This window comes from Triticum urartu, chromosome 4A (assembly GCF_056163025.1).
Source record: "Triticum urartu cultivar PI428250 chromosome 4A, HENAU_Tu73, whole genome shotgun sequence".
In the NCBI taxonomy this organism is placed as follows: Eukaryota; Viridiplantae; Streptophyta; class Magnoliopsida; order Poales; family Poaceae; genus Triticum; species Triticum urartu.
The window spans coordinates 247,254,346-247,269,604 of NC_141876.1; positions in this window are offsets into that span (position 1 = coordinate 247,254,346).

The window sequence follows — 15,259 nt, forward strand, 5'->3', positions numbered from 1 at the left end:
ACATACCAATAACGACTTCCGGGTCCTCTTGGGCTTCGTCTGCGGAGATGTGATGAATTTGCCCTTGGATCATATCTGGGGCAGAACACGGCTCCATGTAGTTCACTTGCGGCTGAAATGGAGCCACGTTTTTGGTGTTCTTGGAGCACTGTCGGGCGTAGTGTTCGGTTTGGCCATAGCTGAAGCACGAATTGTTGCGCTGACAATCGTCACGCACCGGACAGGTCACGACATTCTTGACTTGTGTAGTAGTCTTGTTGACATTCTGCTGCCAATTGGGTTTTGTACTCCACTTGAGTTTGCTGGCAAGTACGAGCCTTTTGCACTGGTTGCATATCCTTCTTTGGCTCGAATTTGTGCTTGTGGTCATTAACAGCTGGCTTGTTGTCGTGCAGGAGCTTCTGTTCCCTTTCTGTGATGAGAGCCTTGTTCACCAGAGTCAGGAAGTCTGGGAAATCAAACATGCTGAGAGTGCACCTGAGATGCTGATTCAGGCCTCCAAGAAAATGATCAATCTTCCGCTCTTCTGTGGCCACATCATGGAGAGAATAGCGGGCCAGATGGTTGAATTTATTCAGGTACTTGTTGACGGTCATGCTGCCTTGAGTGAGAGCGAGAAATTTGCGTTGCTGGATCTTCATGAATCTGGTGGGAATATGATACTTGTGGAAATGATCCTTGAATTTTGTCCAAGTAATTTCCTCGTCTGCATGCCATATTGTTTTGGCATTATCCCACCATATAGCGGCAGCTCCTTCGAGATAATGCATTGCGAAGGGAACCTTGTCTCCTTCTTCAGTACGAGCATTCTCCAATTTCCTCCCAATAGTCCTTAGCCAGTCATCGGCATCCAAAGGATCAATAGCGTGGCTGAAACTGGGAGGCTTGGTTCGCTGAAAATCTGACAGCTCGAAATGATGGCCATTCTGGTTTCTGTTCTGCCCAACCATAACTTGTACACTTTTCAATATTTCTAGCAGATCGTTGCTCCTTCTTTCTTCAAACATTCGTAGGATTTGCTCGGTGGTAGGCGGTTGTGGCGGTGGAGGAGGAGGTGGCTGGTATGGCTCAGGGGAATGTCCTGCCTGTCTTGCGGAGCGATGGACGGGGACATCCTCACCAGCTTGTCTACTGCTGCCTCCATGCGTCATCCTATTTTTTGTTTTCCCAATACATAGCAACCATGATGAAAAAATTCCAAAATGGGGAAAAAGCCAATGATAAATCCCAAAATAAAACAACGAATGAAAACTAAGTCGAATAAAAGAGTCCAACATAATTATACATAGTGCCAACATGAAAGTAAACAGCACAACGGGTCTACTACCCTCCTACATGAAACTACGGATCATGACAAGTGCGATTACAGCCATACATCATGCTCATGACTACAGCGATACACTAACGATCTACTGCTCGAATGGTGCTGCTGCAGGCTCGTCTCCTGAGCCGGACCCAGATCCTGAACTGATAGTAGAGATCTCCGGGGGAAGAGAGGTGCGCTGGCGCTGCCTCGAGGGCTCTCCCTCAGGGGCAAGCGGGGGATGGGATCTAAGCATAGGAGCGGCAGGAGTAGCGACAAGAGAAGACCATGCAGCAGGAGCGCAGCAAGGGTTCACCGTTAGAGGGTTAACGGTACCCTACGAGGTCGTCGGAGGAACAGAGGTGGGAGGAACTAGAGCAGAAGTATAGATGACAGCGGGCAGAGGGTTCCTTATACGAGCAGCCGCGAGAGCTACGCGAGCGCGTGTAAGCTCTTGAGCTAACTCGTAGTTAAGGAGATAACTAGCAGTGATGTATCGAGAAAGGTGGCTAGTGGGACGATCGCACGCCGGATTAATCAAAGGAAAACGGATACGCCCATTCTCATGCAGAGATGGGTAGTAGAAAAGACCAGGGTGTGTGTGCATGCGAACCTCATTGTAGAACAGGTCTATAAGAGACTCGATAGCAGCAAACTGAACCGCCTGAGATGGCGTAGAAGCAAGACTACCCCTAGTCGAATGAGTGTAAGCACCGGATGTGGTACTGTGGTGTAGAGTGACCTCAGTATAATACTCATACAATGCACCGACCAGATGCTCGCGATACACCCGATACTCCGGATCATCGCCCTTTCGATAGATTCGTCGCCACACGTTCTGAAGTAGGTGCGGCGATGTGTACGGAGCTGGCTCAGGATGGTACAAGAACGGTACTGGTGCCATGTACACTCACAAACCATACGATTAGTATTAACAACAAATAAACATGCATGCAATGCACAACCAATTTCTATGACTACCGGCACTCAAATGAAGCTATCTACCTCTTTGCTAACGCATTACCGGTCTAGCATGTCCTACAATCAGCAAGGCTCTGATACCAAGCGTTGTGGCACCCCGGCTTAGAGCAACTGGTTTACCCTGCATTGCCAACCCAGAGATCGAGTCTTCTGTCAATACACAGCAACATGGTACAGAAACTACCAATTTATTGATACTAGCAGAATACATAGGTCTGATATTACATTGAGATACGAGGCCAAGGGGCACACACGGTGCTGTTGGACAGTATGTACATTATTTAATGAACATAGCTGAGGCCTCGATCATGCGAACTATGCGGTAGCGGAAGACGACGAAGTGGAACTCCATAGCACAGGTACACCGACGTGGACACGGCCTAGACACGAGGTGCGCTCCGATACGAATCGACTTGCCTGAAAGCTGGCATAACATGCCAGGTCAGTACATTGAATGTACTTGCAAGCTCACAACAAACATAGGCACGATGATAGACAATATCATGATATTTAATCAGGTTAAATCAATGCAAGAAATACTACAGATGCAAGGCAGCCAAACAGTGCACCGAGTCACACAGACTCACTTACCAGACGGTTACCTAGTAACCAAACGGTGACCACACCGGGGTCACACCTGAAATCAATTACTCATAAACACCTCGAGTGTTCAAGGTTCACCACGAAATAATGCATCACAACAATCATTTAGTTTGCATGATTTATTATAAAAGTTGATCCATGGTGTGGCTTACTCTCGAGTCTTGCCCATAACCGAGTGCGCGGCTATCGATGGATTAAATACACTTTGCAGAGGTAGCGCACTTTACCCACACTACGGAATACCTGGCCTCGTACTCCCATTTTGGTGGACCAAAATATTCCTATGAAACCCTCCCTTTGTCATGCACTCTCCACGGCCACTCCGACCATCTGCCTCTCCGGGCTATGTCTTGGGTGGCCCCGTGTCTACCAAAGACACCAACGGCCATCGTCGTGGCAAAACGGTCCCAAACAGGGACATGGTACCATAAAAACAATAACGAGCACACAAGGTTATGTCTGCTTACCGGGCCAGGGTATGCACGCCCATAACCTTCCCTTGCGGGAGGCACCGGTGAGAGCCACAACAAAGGACCGAATCAAGACCTTCCCATTAGGTAAATGTCGTCGTACTGAACTAGAAACCCGATTCAGTGGCACCATGATGTGATCAAAATCATATTCAAGTTGAACTTAATCCAATTTAACTTTGATAAAAACTTTTTATCAATAACATGATATAAAAATTTTCATGCAACTACTTGTCATGCAAAGAAAAAAACTCATATTCATGGATCAGACTTAACCACATAACTATCTTGCAACACTAAAGATTAAAACTCTCCGGTTATAACTCATTTTTGTCCTCAAGAAATATTTTTATTAGTTCTTTATTCAAATGACAATATCACTTAGTAAAAACTACTACCGTTAATTTCCATAGCAACATGCATAGTGCAAAATCTTACTCTACTTATCCAAACAAGTTCATTCATTCAACCAGGAACTAAAACAAGCATATCATGCATAATAAGGTAACTACCAATTCACCAAATTTATTTATCAAATTTTAAATGCAAATAAGAACTCATATTCCAGTAGAAAATCATAGATATTGAAATAACACCATCCAAATGCTAGTGTGGCTTGCCTTAGTGTATAGGAGGATCACACTCCTCTTGGGTTGCTTCAAGGCAAGCTTCTCCTTCTGAAAATAATTTAAAACCGCAAAAATAAATGTCAAAACACATTCCGAAAATCACCAGAAATTCTAGGCAGTAGAGAAAAATCCACCCTTTGGTGTGCAGCTAGAGCTTTCTGTAACAAAGATAATGAAAAAAGAACCAATTCATTTGGACTTATGGTTTAGAAATGGTGGCTGGTCAAAGTTTAGTCAAATTTCTGAATTAAATTTGAATTAAACAGAAATCTAGGGGGGTCACATCGAAGGCGTAAAGCGGGAGTGCGCCTCCACTCGTACCGCTTCGGGTGCGAGTGGTGAGGCTGACACTAGGCCCCGCCCGTCAGGAGAGAGAGAGAGAGAGGATTGGGATCAGAGGGGCGCGATGCTTTGCCGGGGCTCACGCCGGCAACTAGGGGATTTGGGGCTAGGCTAGAGGGATAGGATTGAAGTGGGGCTCGAGGCGCACCTGCCTGTACCCGTGGCTTGGCGAGAGGTGGACGGGGTGGCTCGCGCTCGAGCTCACAAGCTTTGGTGGCGGACGGAGTTCGCCGGTGAGGTTTAAGACGACTGCTAGGGGCGGCTTTGAGGACTTGGCGGTGTCCAGGCGGCACCAACGGACCACTGAATGCTACGCCCAAGCTGTTGCTTGAGCTCGAGATGCACCGAAGAGCGGCGGCTGGCCTGCGGGGATCGCCGGAGTCCTCGAGTCGGGGCGACGACCAGAGGCCTGCCCGAACGAGCTGCGGTCGTTCTACGTGTTCGTGTGGTTTGTGTGGAGTGTGGCTTGGCTCGAAAACAAGGAGGGGCGCGCTATATATAGCCGGAGAAAAGGGGGGGTGTCACCGCCGGAGCACTCTGGACACACGGTGAACGTCGACGAGAAGCTCCAATGCGAGGGGGAAGGCTCAACGTCAACGCAGGAGCTTGCCCACGCTCGCGGACGAGCACAGGAGGCGGTTGGAGAAGAGGACAAGCACACGCGTGCACTGTGGCGTTTTGGACACGACGCGCCCGTGCTTGCTGCGGCGGCTCCGGCTTCCGCGAGCGCCAGGGAGCGGTCAAGGGTGATGGGTCGAGGCTTTTGGCGCGGTGTGGCAGTCTGCGGCGAGCGCCGGAATGAGCACGCTCGAAACAAAGGGAAAGGCGACAGCCAGAGCGCGTCGAGACGCTGCCAGGCGCCGTGTCCTCGTGCGGTCACCAAGCTGGCATGGTCAAAATGACGTCCAGGAGCGGCCAAACCTTGTCTACGCGCTCGACCGTGCAGTGTTACGTCTAGGAGAGGTGATGGCTCATACCCAGGACGACCAGATTGGACTCAACTAAGCTGGCAAGTTTCTGACCAAAAACATGGTCGCCAAGTTTGGCCACCTTCAAGAAGGCCATTAGGGCTGATCTCTTGGGGTTTAGGGTTTCTTAGGATGTTGTTTAAGCTCAAGAAACCTCAAGGCCAAAAGCTAAAGGAAAATGCACTTGATGTACAAAGTGCATTTTTGGACGAGAAGTGAAAAGATTTTCTACAGCAAAAATATTACTTAAAGTGATGCAATACTTTTGCATGGGAAGGTGTGCCAGGGTTCTAAGAATATTCAAGATTTATCTCAGATTTTTCTGAGCAAGAAAAATTGAGGCTGCTTTGGAGCACAAGTTTCTGAAGTGAGTTTCAGAGGGGAAAATGAATATTTTTCTTTTAGGAAAAATATCCATTTTCTTATTTTGGGAATTTGTTGGAAGAATAAGGTAGATAGGTCACTTGGGTGAAAGTCAAGGATATGCCCAAGTGACAAGTCCATTTGAAATGATTCAAAACCCAAATCAAATCAGGGCAAAAACCACGGTGAAAACCAAGTCCGGAAAAAGAGAGAAGGCAAGTCCAGAAAAAGGGAGAAGGCAAAATCCAGGCTGTCACAATGTCCTTCTTCAACAACTCCGCCATGGGCTTCGCAATCTTGGAAAAATTCTCAATGAATCTCCGATAATATCCCGCGAGTCCAAGAAAACTGCGGATCTCTCCAACTAAGGTGGGTGACAACCACTTAGTTACAGACTGAACCTTGGTGGGGTCTACTGCTATACCTTCCCCTGATATAACATGTCCAAGAAATCCAACTTCCTTCAACCAAAACTCACATTTGCTGAACTTTGCATATAGCTGATGTTCCCCGAGCTTCTCAAGAACTAAACGCAAATGCTCCTTGTGCTCCTCTTCATTCTTTGAATATACCAAAATATCATCAATGAACACCACAACAAACTTATCCAAGAACTCCATGAACACCTTATTCATCATACTCATGAAATAGGTGGGGCCATTAGTCAATCCAAATGACATGACAGTGTACTCATATAGCCCGTACCATGTGGTAAAAGCTGTCTTAGGTATATCTTGTTCTCAGATCTTCAGCTGGTGGTATCCGGATCGCAGATCGATCTTGGAAACTACTTTAGCTCCTTGCAGCTGGTCAAACAAATATATGATCATCGGTAGTGGGTACTTGTTCTTGATCGTCACTTCATTCAATGCATGATAACCAACAACCATTCTCAAAGATCCATCCTTCTTCTCAACCAAGAGCACTGGGGCTCCCCACGGTGACGAACTTCGTCGAATGTAACCTTTCTCCAATAACTACTTAGTCTGCTTCTTAATCTCCTCTACATTATTTGCGGGCATCCAGTATGGTCTCTTTGATATCGGTCCAGTGCCTGGCAACAGCTTTATCAGAAATTCTATATCCCGATCAGGCGACATGCCTGGTAGTTCCTCTGGGAATACATCCGGGTAATCCTTCACTACAGGCACTTCCTCCTGAATAACTCCTACTTGGGTCCTTCTTGGCGCATGCCTGGATACATACTTGATCCTTTTTCCCTTCGGGGTGGTGAGCAGAATTGACTTACTAGCACAGTCAATGTTTCTTCCATACTTCGATAGCCAATCCATGCCAAGTATTATATCCAATCCTTGTGACTCCAAAATTACTAGGTAGGAGGGGAAAACATGGTTACCAATGGTGAAGGGTAACCGATCACACCATCGGCTGGCCATATACTCTTCTCCTGGCGAGCTCACTAACATGGGTGACCTAAGGGCTAGGGTTGGCAATTTAAAATTTTCCACAAATCCCTTTGATATGTATGAATGTGATGCACCAGTATCAAAAAGAACGAGAGCGGTAAATGACTTAACAAAAAACTTACCAATCACTGCGTCAGGCTGATCTTCAACTTCCTCCATGTTGATGTGGTTCACCTGACCTCTGGTGAAGGGGTTGGGCTTCTTCCCTGAACTTCCATTGCCATTTACATTCTTGGCTTTAGAACACTCAGTGGCGTAGTGCCTAGTCTTCCCACACTTGAAACAAGTAATCTGACTTAGATCCTTCTTGGCGGGTGTAGTGGGGTTGGGACGGTTCTGGCTGCTGCTTCCTCCATTCCCATTCCCATTGTTGGGGCGACTATGGTTATGTAAGCTTCCTCCATTGTGGGTGTGGCCTTTCTACCTCTTGAGCTTGCGTTGGATTTCTCCAAAGAGGAAGGGATGATGCAGCAGAGTAGCGTAAGTATTTCCCACAGTTTTTGAGAACCAAGGTATCAATCCAGTAGGAGGCCACGCTCAAGTCCCATGTACCTGCACAAAACGATAGCTACTCGCAACCAACGCGATTAGGGGTTGTCAATCCCTTAACGGTCACTTACGAGAGTGAGATCTGATAGATATAATATTTTTCATATTTTTGGTATAGAGACGCAAAGTTAAAAGTAAAGGCAAAGTAAAAAAGCAAAGCAAGATTAAAGTGATGGAGATTGATATGATGAGAATAGACCCGGAGGCCATAGGTTTCACTAGTGGCTTCTCTCAAGAGCATAAGTATTCTACGGTGGGTGAACAAATTACTGTTGGTCAATTGACAGAATTGAGCATAGTTATGAGAATATCTAGGCATGATCATGTATATAGGCATCACGTCCGTGACAAGTAGACCGAAACGATTCTGCATCTACTACTATTACTCCACTCATCGACCGCTATCCAACATGCATCTAGAGTACATGCAATATGAAATAAAACCCATCTTGTTATCCTCGATGGCAATGATACAATATGTGCCTTGCTGCCCCTTCTGTCACTGGGAAAGGACACCGCAAGATCCAACCCAAAGCTAAGCACTTCTCCCATGGCAAGAACTACCAATCTAGTTGGCCAAACCAAACGGATAATTCGAAGAGACTTGCAAAGATAACCAATCATACATAAAAGAATTCAGAGAAGATTCAAATATTATTCATAGATAGACTTGATCATAAACCCACAATTCATCGGTCTCAACAAACACACCGCAAAAAGAAGATTACATCGAATAGATCTCCACAAGAGAGGGGGAGAACTTTGTATTGAGATCCAAAAAGAGAGAAGAAGCCATCTAGCTACTAACTATGGACCCGAAGGTCTGAGGAAAACTACTCACACTTCATCGGAGAGGCTATGATGATGTAGAAGCCCTCCATGATGACGGCCCTCTCCGGCGGAGCTCCGGAACAGGCCCCAAGATGGGATCTCGTGGATACAGAAAGTTGCGGCGGTGGAATTAGGTTTTTGGCTCCTCTTCTGACCGTTTGGGGGTACGTATGTATATATAGGAGGAAGGAGTACGTCGATGTAGAAGCCTAGGGCGCGCCCCCCACCCTCGTGACCACCTCTCTGATGCCTTGGCGTAGGGTCCAAGTCTCCTGGATCACGTTCGGTGAGAAAATCATGTTCCCGAAGGTTTCATTCCGTTTCTTTGAAACACTGAAATAGGCAAAAACAACAATTCTGGGTTGGGCCACCGGTTAATAGGTTAGTCCCAAAAATAATATAAAAGTGGAAAATAAAGCCCAATATAGTCCCAAACAGTAGATATTATAGCATGGAGCAATCAAAAATTATAGATACGTTGGAGACGTATCAGGCATCCCCAAGCTTAATTCCTGCTCGTCCTCGAGTAGGTAAATGATAAAAAGATAATTTTTGATGCGGAGTGCTACTTGGTATAATTTCAATGCAAATCTTATTAATTGTGATATGAATATTCAGATTTGAAAGATTCAACACAAAAGTTTATATTGACATAAAAATAATAATACTTCAAGCATACTAAAAAAGCAATTATGTCTTCTCAAAATAACATGGCCAAAGAAAGTTATCCCTACAAAATCATATAGTCTGGCTATGCTCTATCTTCACCACACAATGTATTTAAATCATGCACAACCCCGATGACAAGCCAAGAAATTGTTTCATACTCTAACTTTTTCTAAACTTTTTCAATCTTCACACAATACATGAGCGTGAGCCATGGATATAGCACTATAGGTGGAATAGAATGGTGGTTGTGGAGAAGACAAAAAGGAGAAGATAGTCTCACATCAACTAGGCGTATCAACGGGCTATGGAGATCCCCATCAATAGATATCAATGTGAGTGAGTAGGGATGCACTAGAGCTATAAGTATATGAAAGCTCAAAAAGAAACTAAGTGGGTGTGCATCCAACTTGCTTGCTCATGAAGACCTAGGGCAATTTGAGGAAGCCATCATTGGAATATACAAGCCAAGTTCTATAATGTAAAATTCCCACTAGTATATGAAAGTGATAACATGAGAGACTCTCTACTATGAAGATCATGGTGCTACTTTGAAGCACACGTGTGGTAAAAGGATAGTAACATTGTCCCTTCTCTATTTTTCTCTCATTTTTTTATTTGGGCCTTTTCTCTTTTTTATGGCCTCTTTTCTTTCTCTTTTTATTTGGGCTTCTTTGGCCTCTTTTATTTTTTCGTACGGAGTCTCATCCCGACTTGTGGGGGAATCATAGTCTCCATCATCCTTTCCTCACTGGGACAATGCTCTAATAATGATGATCATCATACTTTTATTTTTCTTACAACTCAAAAATTACAACTCGATACTTAGAACAAAATATGACTCTATATGAATGCCTCCGGCGGTGTACCGGGATATGCAATATGACAATGATGGAGTGTGTCATAATAAACGGAACGGTATAAGTTGCATGGCAATATATCTTGGAATGGCTATGGAAATGCCATGATAGGTAGGTATGGTGGCTGTTTTGAGGAAGGTATATGGTAGGTGTATGATACCGGCGAAAGGTGCACGGTATTAGAGAGGCTAGCAAAGGTGGAAGGGTGAGAGTGCATATAATCCATGGACTCAACATTAGTCATAAAGAACTCATATACTTATTGCAAAAATCTAGAAGTTATCAAAGCAAAGTATTACGCGCATGCTCCTAGGGGGATAGATTGGTAGGAAAAGACCATCGCTCGTCCCCGACCGCCACTCATAAGGAAGACAATCAATAAATAAATCATGCTCCGACTTCATCACATAATGGTTCACCATACGTGCATGCTACGGGAATCACAAACTTTAACACAAGTATTCTTTAAATTCACAACTACTCAACTAGCATGACTTTAATATTATCACCTCCATATCTCAAAACAATTATCATGCTTCAATCTTTTCTTAGTATTCAACACACTCAAAAGAAAGTTTCACAAATCTTGAATACCAAGCATATTATTATTAAGAAAATTACCATGATATTAAGAGACTCCCAAAATAATTTAAGTGAAGCATGAGAGATTAATAGTTTCTTTAAAAGAAATCCACCACCGTGCTCTAAAAGATCTAAGTGAAGCACATAGAGAAAAATTATAATGCTCAAAAGATATAAGTGAAGCACATAGAGTATTCTATCGAATTCTAATTCATGTATGGATCTCTCAAAAGGTGTGTACAGAAAGCATGATTGTGGCACACTAAAACACAAAGACACAAATAATACAAGACGCTCCAAGCAAAACACATATCATGTTGGTGAATAAAAATATAGCTCCAAGTAAATTACCGATGGAAGTGGACGAAAGAGGGGATGCCTTCCGGGGCATCCCCAAGCTTTGAATTTTTGGTGTCCTTGGATTATCTTGGGGGTGCCATGGGCATCCCCAAGCTTAGGCTCTTTCCACTCCATGTTCCATAATCCATCACAAGAATTCACCCAAAACTTGAAAACTTCACAACACAAAACTTAAAGTAGAAAACTCGTGAGCTCCGTTAGCGAAAGAAAACAAAAGACCACTTCAAGGTACTGTAATGAAGTCATTATTTATTTATATTGGTGTTAAACCTACTGTATTCCAACTTCTCTATGGATTATAAACTATTTTACTAACCATAGATTCATCAAAATAAGCAAACAACACACGAAAAACAGAATCTGTCAAAAACAGAACAGTCTGTAGTAATCTGTAGCTAGCGCAAAATATGGAACCCCAAAAATTCTAAAATAAATTTCTGGACGTGAGGAATTTATCTATTAATCATCTGAAAAAATAATTAACGAAATATCACTCTTCAAATAAAAATGACAGCAGTTCTCGTGAGCGCTAAAGTTTCTGTTTTTTACAGCAAGTTCAACAAGACTTTCCCCAAGTCTTCCCAATGGTTCTACTTGGCCCAAACACTAATTAAACACAAAAAACACAACCAAAACAGAGGCTAAATAAGTTATTTATTAAATAACAGCAAGGATAAATATTGGGCTGACTCCCAACAAGCGCTTTTCTTCAAAGCCTTATAGGTAGGCATGATATTTCAATGATGCTCACATGAAAGACAAGAATTGAAGCACAAAGAGAGCATCATAAAACACGTGACAAACACATTTAAGTCTAACATACTTCCTATGCATAGGCATATTATAGGCAAACAAATTATCAAGGCAAGCGAAAACTAGCATACACAAGGAAGCGGAAAGAAACAATAGCAATCTCAACATAACAAGAGGTAATTTAGTAACATGAAAATTTCTACCACCATATTTTCCTCTCTCATAATAATTATATGTAGGATCATAAGAAAATTCAACAAAATAGCTATCACATAAAATATTTTCAACACGATCCACATGAATGCAAAGTTGACACTCTTCCAAAATAGTGGGATTAACATTAACTAAAGTCATGACCTTTCCAAACCCACTTTTATCAAAAACTTCATAAGATTGAACATTCTCCAAATATATGGGATCTAAAGTTGACATTCTTCCAAACCCACTTTCAATATTATTGCAAACATTATAATCAATCTCATATTCATGATGGGGTTTAAATAAATTTTCAAGGTCAAAAGAAGAATCACCCCAATCATGATCATTGCAACAAGTAGAGGACATAGCAAAACTAGCATCCCCAAGCTTAGGGTTTTTCATATTATTAGCACAATTGACATTAATAGAATTTATAATGGAATCGCTTCATGAGGTAATTCATCACACTTTTCAGATTCACGAATTTCAAGGAAAACTTCATAAAGATAATCTAGTACACAAAACTCACTAGCAATTGGTTTATCATAATTTGACCTCTTAAAAAGATTAGCAAGTGGATGAGGATCCATAGATCTTAGGTTCTTTGTTTAGTAATAAATAAACAACTATTCTAACCATACGAGCAAACAAGAAGCAATCGGGCAAAAAGAGGCAAATAGAGAAAGAGAGGGAGGTCAGAGAGACAAGGCGAATAAAACGGCAAGGGTGATGTGGGGGAGAGGAAAACAAGAGGAAAATGGCAACTAATGTAATGCGAGAGATAGGGATTGTGATGGGTACTTGGTATGTTGACTTTTTGCGTAGACTCCCCGACAACGGCGCCAGAAATCCTTCTTGCTACCTCTTGAGCTTGCGTTGGATTTCCCCGAAGAGGAAGGGATGATGCAGCAGAGTAGCGTAAGTATTTCCCTCAGTTTTTGAGAACCAAGGTATCAATCCAGTAGGAGGCCACGCTCAAGTCCCTCGTACCTGCACAAAACGATAGCTACTCGCAACCAACGCGATTAGGGGTTGTCAATCCCTTCACGGTCACTTAGGAGAGTGAGATCTGATAGATATAATATTTTTGGTATTTTTGGTATAGAGATGCAAAGTGAAAAGTAAAGGCAAAGTAAAAAAGCAAAGCAAGATTAAAGTGATGGAGATTGATATGATGAGAATAGACCCGGGGCCATAGGTTTCACTTTTTGCTTCTCTCAAGAGCATAAGTATTCTACGGTGGGTGAACAAATTACTGTTGAGCAATTGACCGAATTGAGCATAGTTATGAGAATATCTAGGCATGATCATGTATATAGGCATCACGTCCGTGACAAGTAGACCGAAACGATTCTGCGTCTACTACTATTACACCACTCATCGACCGCCATCCAGCATGCATCTAGAGTATTAAGTTAAAAACAGAGTAACGCCTTAAGCAAGATGACATGATGTAGATAGATAAATTCATGCAATATGAAATAAACCCCATCTTGTTATCCTCGATGGCAATGATACAATACGTGCCTTGCTGCCCCTTCTGTCACTGGGAAAGGACACCGCAAGATCGAACCCAAAGCTAAGCACTTCTCCCATGGCAAGAACTGCCAATCTAGTTGGCCAAACCAAACGGATAATTCGAAGAGACTTACAAAGATAACCAATCATACATAAAAGAATTCAGAGAAGATTCAAATATTATTCATAGATAGACTTGATCATAAACCCACAATTCATCGGTCTCAACAAACAAACCGCAAAAAGAAGATTACATCAAATAGATCTCCAAAAGAGAGGGGGAGAACTTTGTATTGAGATCCAAAAAGAGAGAAGAAGCCATCTAGCTACTAACTATGGACCGGAAGGTCTGAGGTAAACTACTCACACTTCATTGGAGAGGCTATGATGATGTAGAAGCCCTCCGTGATGACAGCCCTCTCTGGCGGAGCTCCGAAATAGGCCCCAAGATGGGATCTCGTGGATACAGAAAGTTGCGGCGGTGGAATTAGGTTTTTTGCTGCTCTTCTGACCGTTTGGGGGTATGTATGTATATATAGGAGGAAGGAGTACGTCGGTGGTGCACCGAGGGTCCCACGAGGCAGGGGGCGCGCCCTAGGGGAGGGCGCCCCCCACCCTCGTGACCGTCTCTCTGATGCCTTGGCATAGGGTCTAAGTCTCCTGGATCATGTTCGGTGAGAAAATCACGTTCCCGAAGGTTTCATTCCGTTTGGACTCCGTTTGATATTCTGTTTCTTTGAAACACTGAAATAGGAAAAAAATAGCTATTCTGGGCTGGGCCTCCGGTTAATAGGTTAGTCCCAAAAATAATATAAAATTGGAAAATAAAGCCCAATATAGTCCAAAACAGTAGATAATATAGCATGGAGCAATAAAAAATTATAGATACGTTGGAGACGTATCAGGCCTCCATGGTTATGGTGAGTATGCCCTACCGAGTTCGGGGTAAAACGAGGTCTCTGCTGAGCTCCTGAAATGTACTTCCCATGTCCATAGTTCCTTTTGCGGCTCTCTATCTGCTGTTGATTCCCTTCAATCATAAGAGCCCTGTCTACCAGCTCCTGGTATTTGGCAAATGTTGCCACCATCAACTGCATATTCAGCTCATCATTCAGTCCTTCCATAAACTTATCGTGCTTCATGGAATCTATGGCCACATCATCCGGGGCATAGCGAGCTATCATACTAAACTCATCCATGTACTGCCCCACAGTACGATTTCCCTGGCATAAGTTGCGATACTCACGCTTCTTCACGCTCATAGCTCCAGTTGAGACATGTACAGTGAGGAATGCTTGCTGAAACTGATCCCAAGTGACATTGGCTATGGGGAAAGTGGATGTGTAATTCTCCCACCATGAGGTTGCGGGTCCATCCAGTTGATGTACGGCAAAACGCACCTTCTCAACATCTAAGCAACCTGCGGTGGTCAACTCCCTTCCAGTCCTGCGTAGCCAATCATCAACAATAATCGGCTCGGTGCTACTAGAAAACATCGGCGGATTCAACCTCAGAAAATGGGCTAAGTTGTCAACTGGAGGTGGTGGCGGTGGGTTGTTGTTGTTGTTGCCTTGGTCTGATCTAGCAACTGCATCAAGGCATTCTGTTGCTGGATCAACTGAGTGAGCTCTGGTGGGAAGACAAATCCAGGGTCACGTCTCGGAGGCATCTGATGGGTTTAGAGGGGAGAGATTAGAATAGAATGAGGTCTAAAGAGAAAGCACTACCCATATGCACATGAGACAAACGCATTCATATCACACCACTCAATTCAAACAAGGGCATACAAACGATCTTACTATCGTTACAAAGTACTCATACTACTACTATATACATGGGCGAAATACTACTGATAA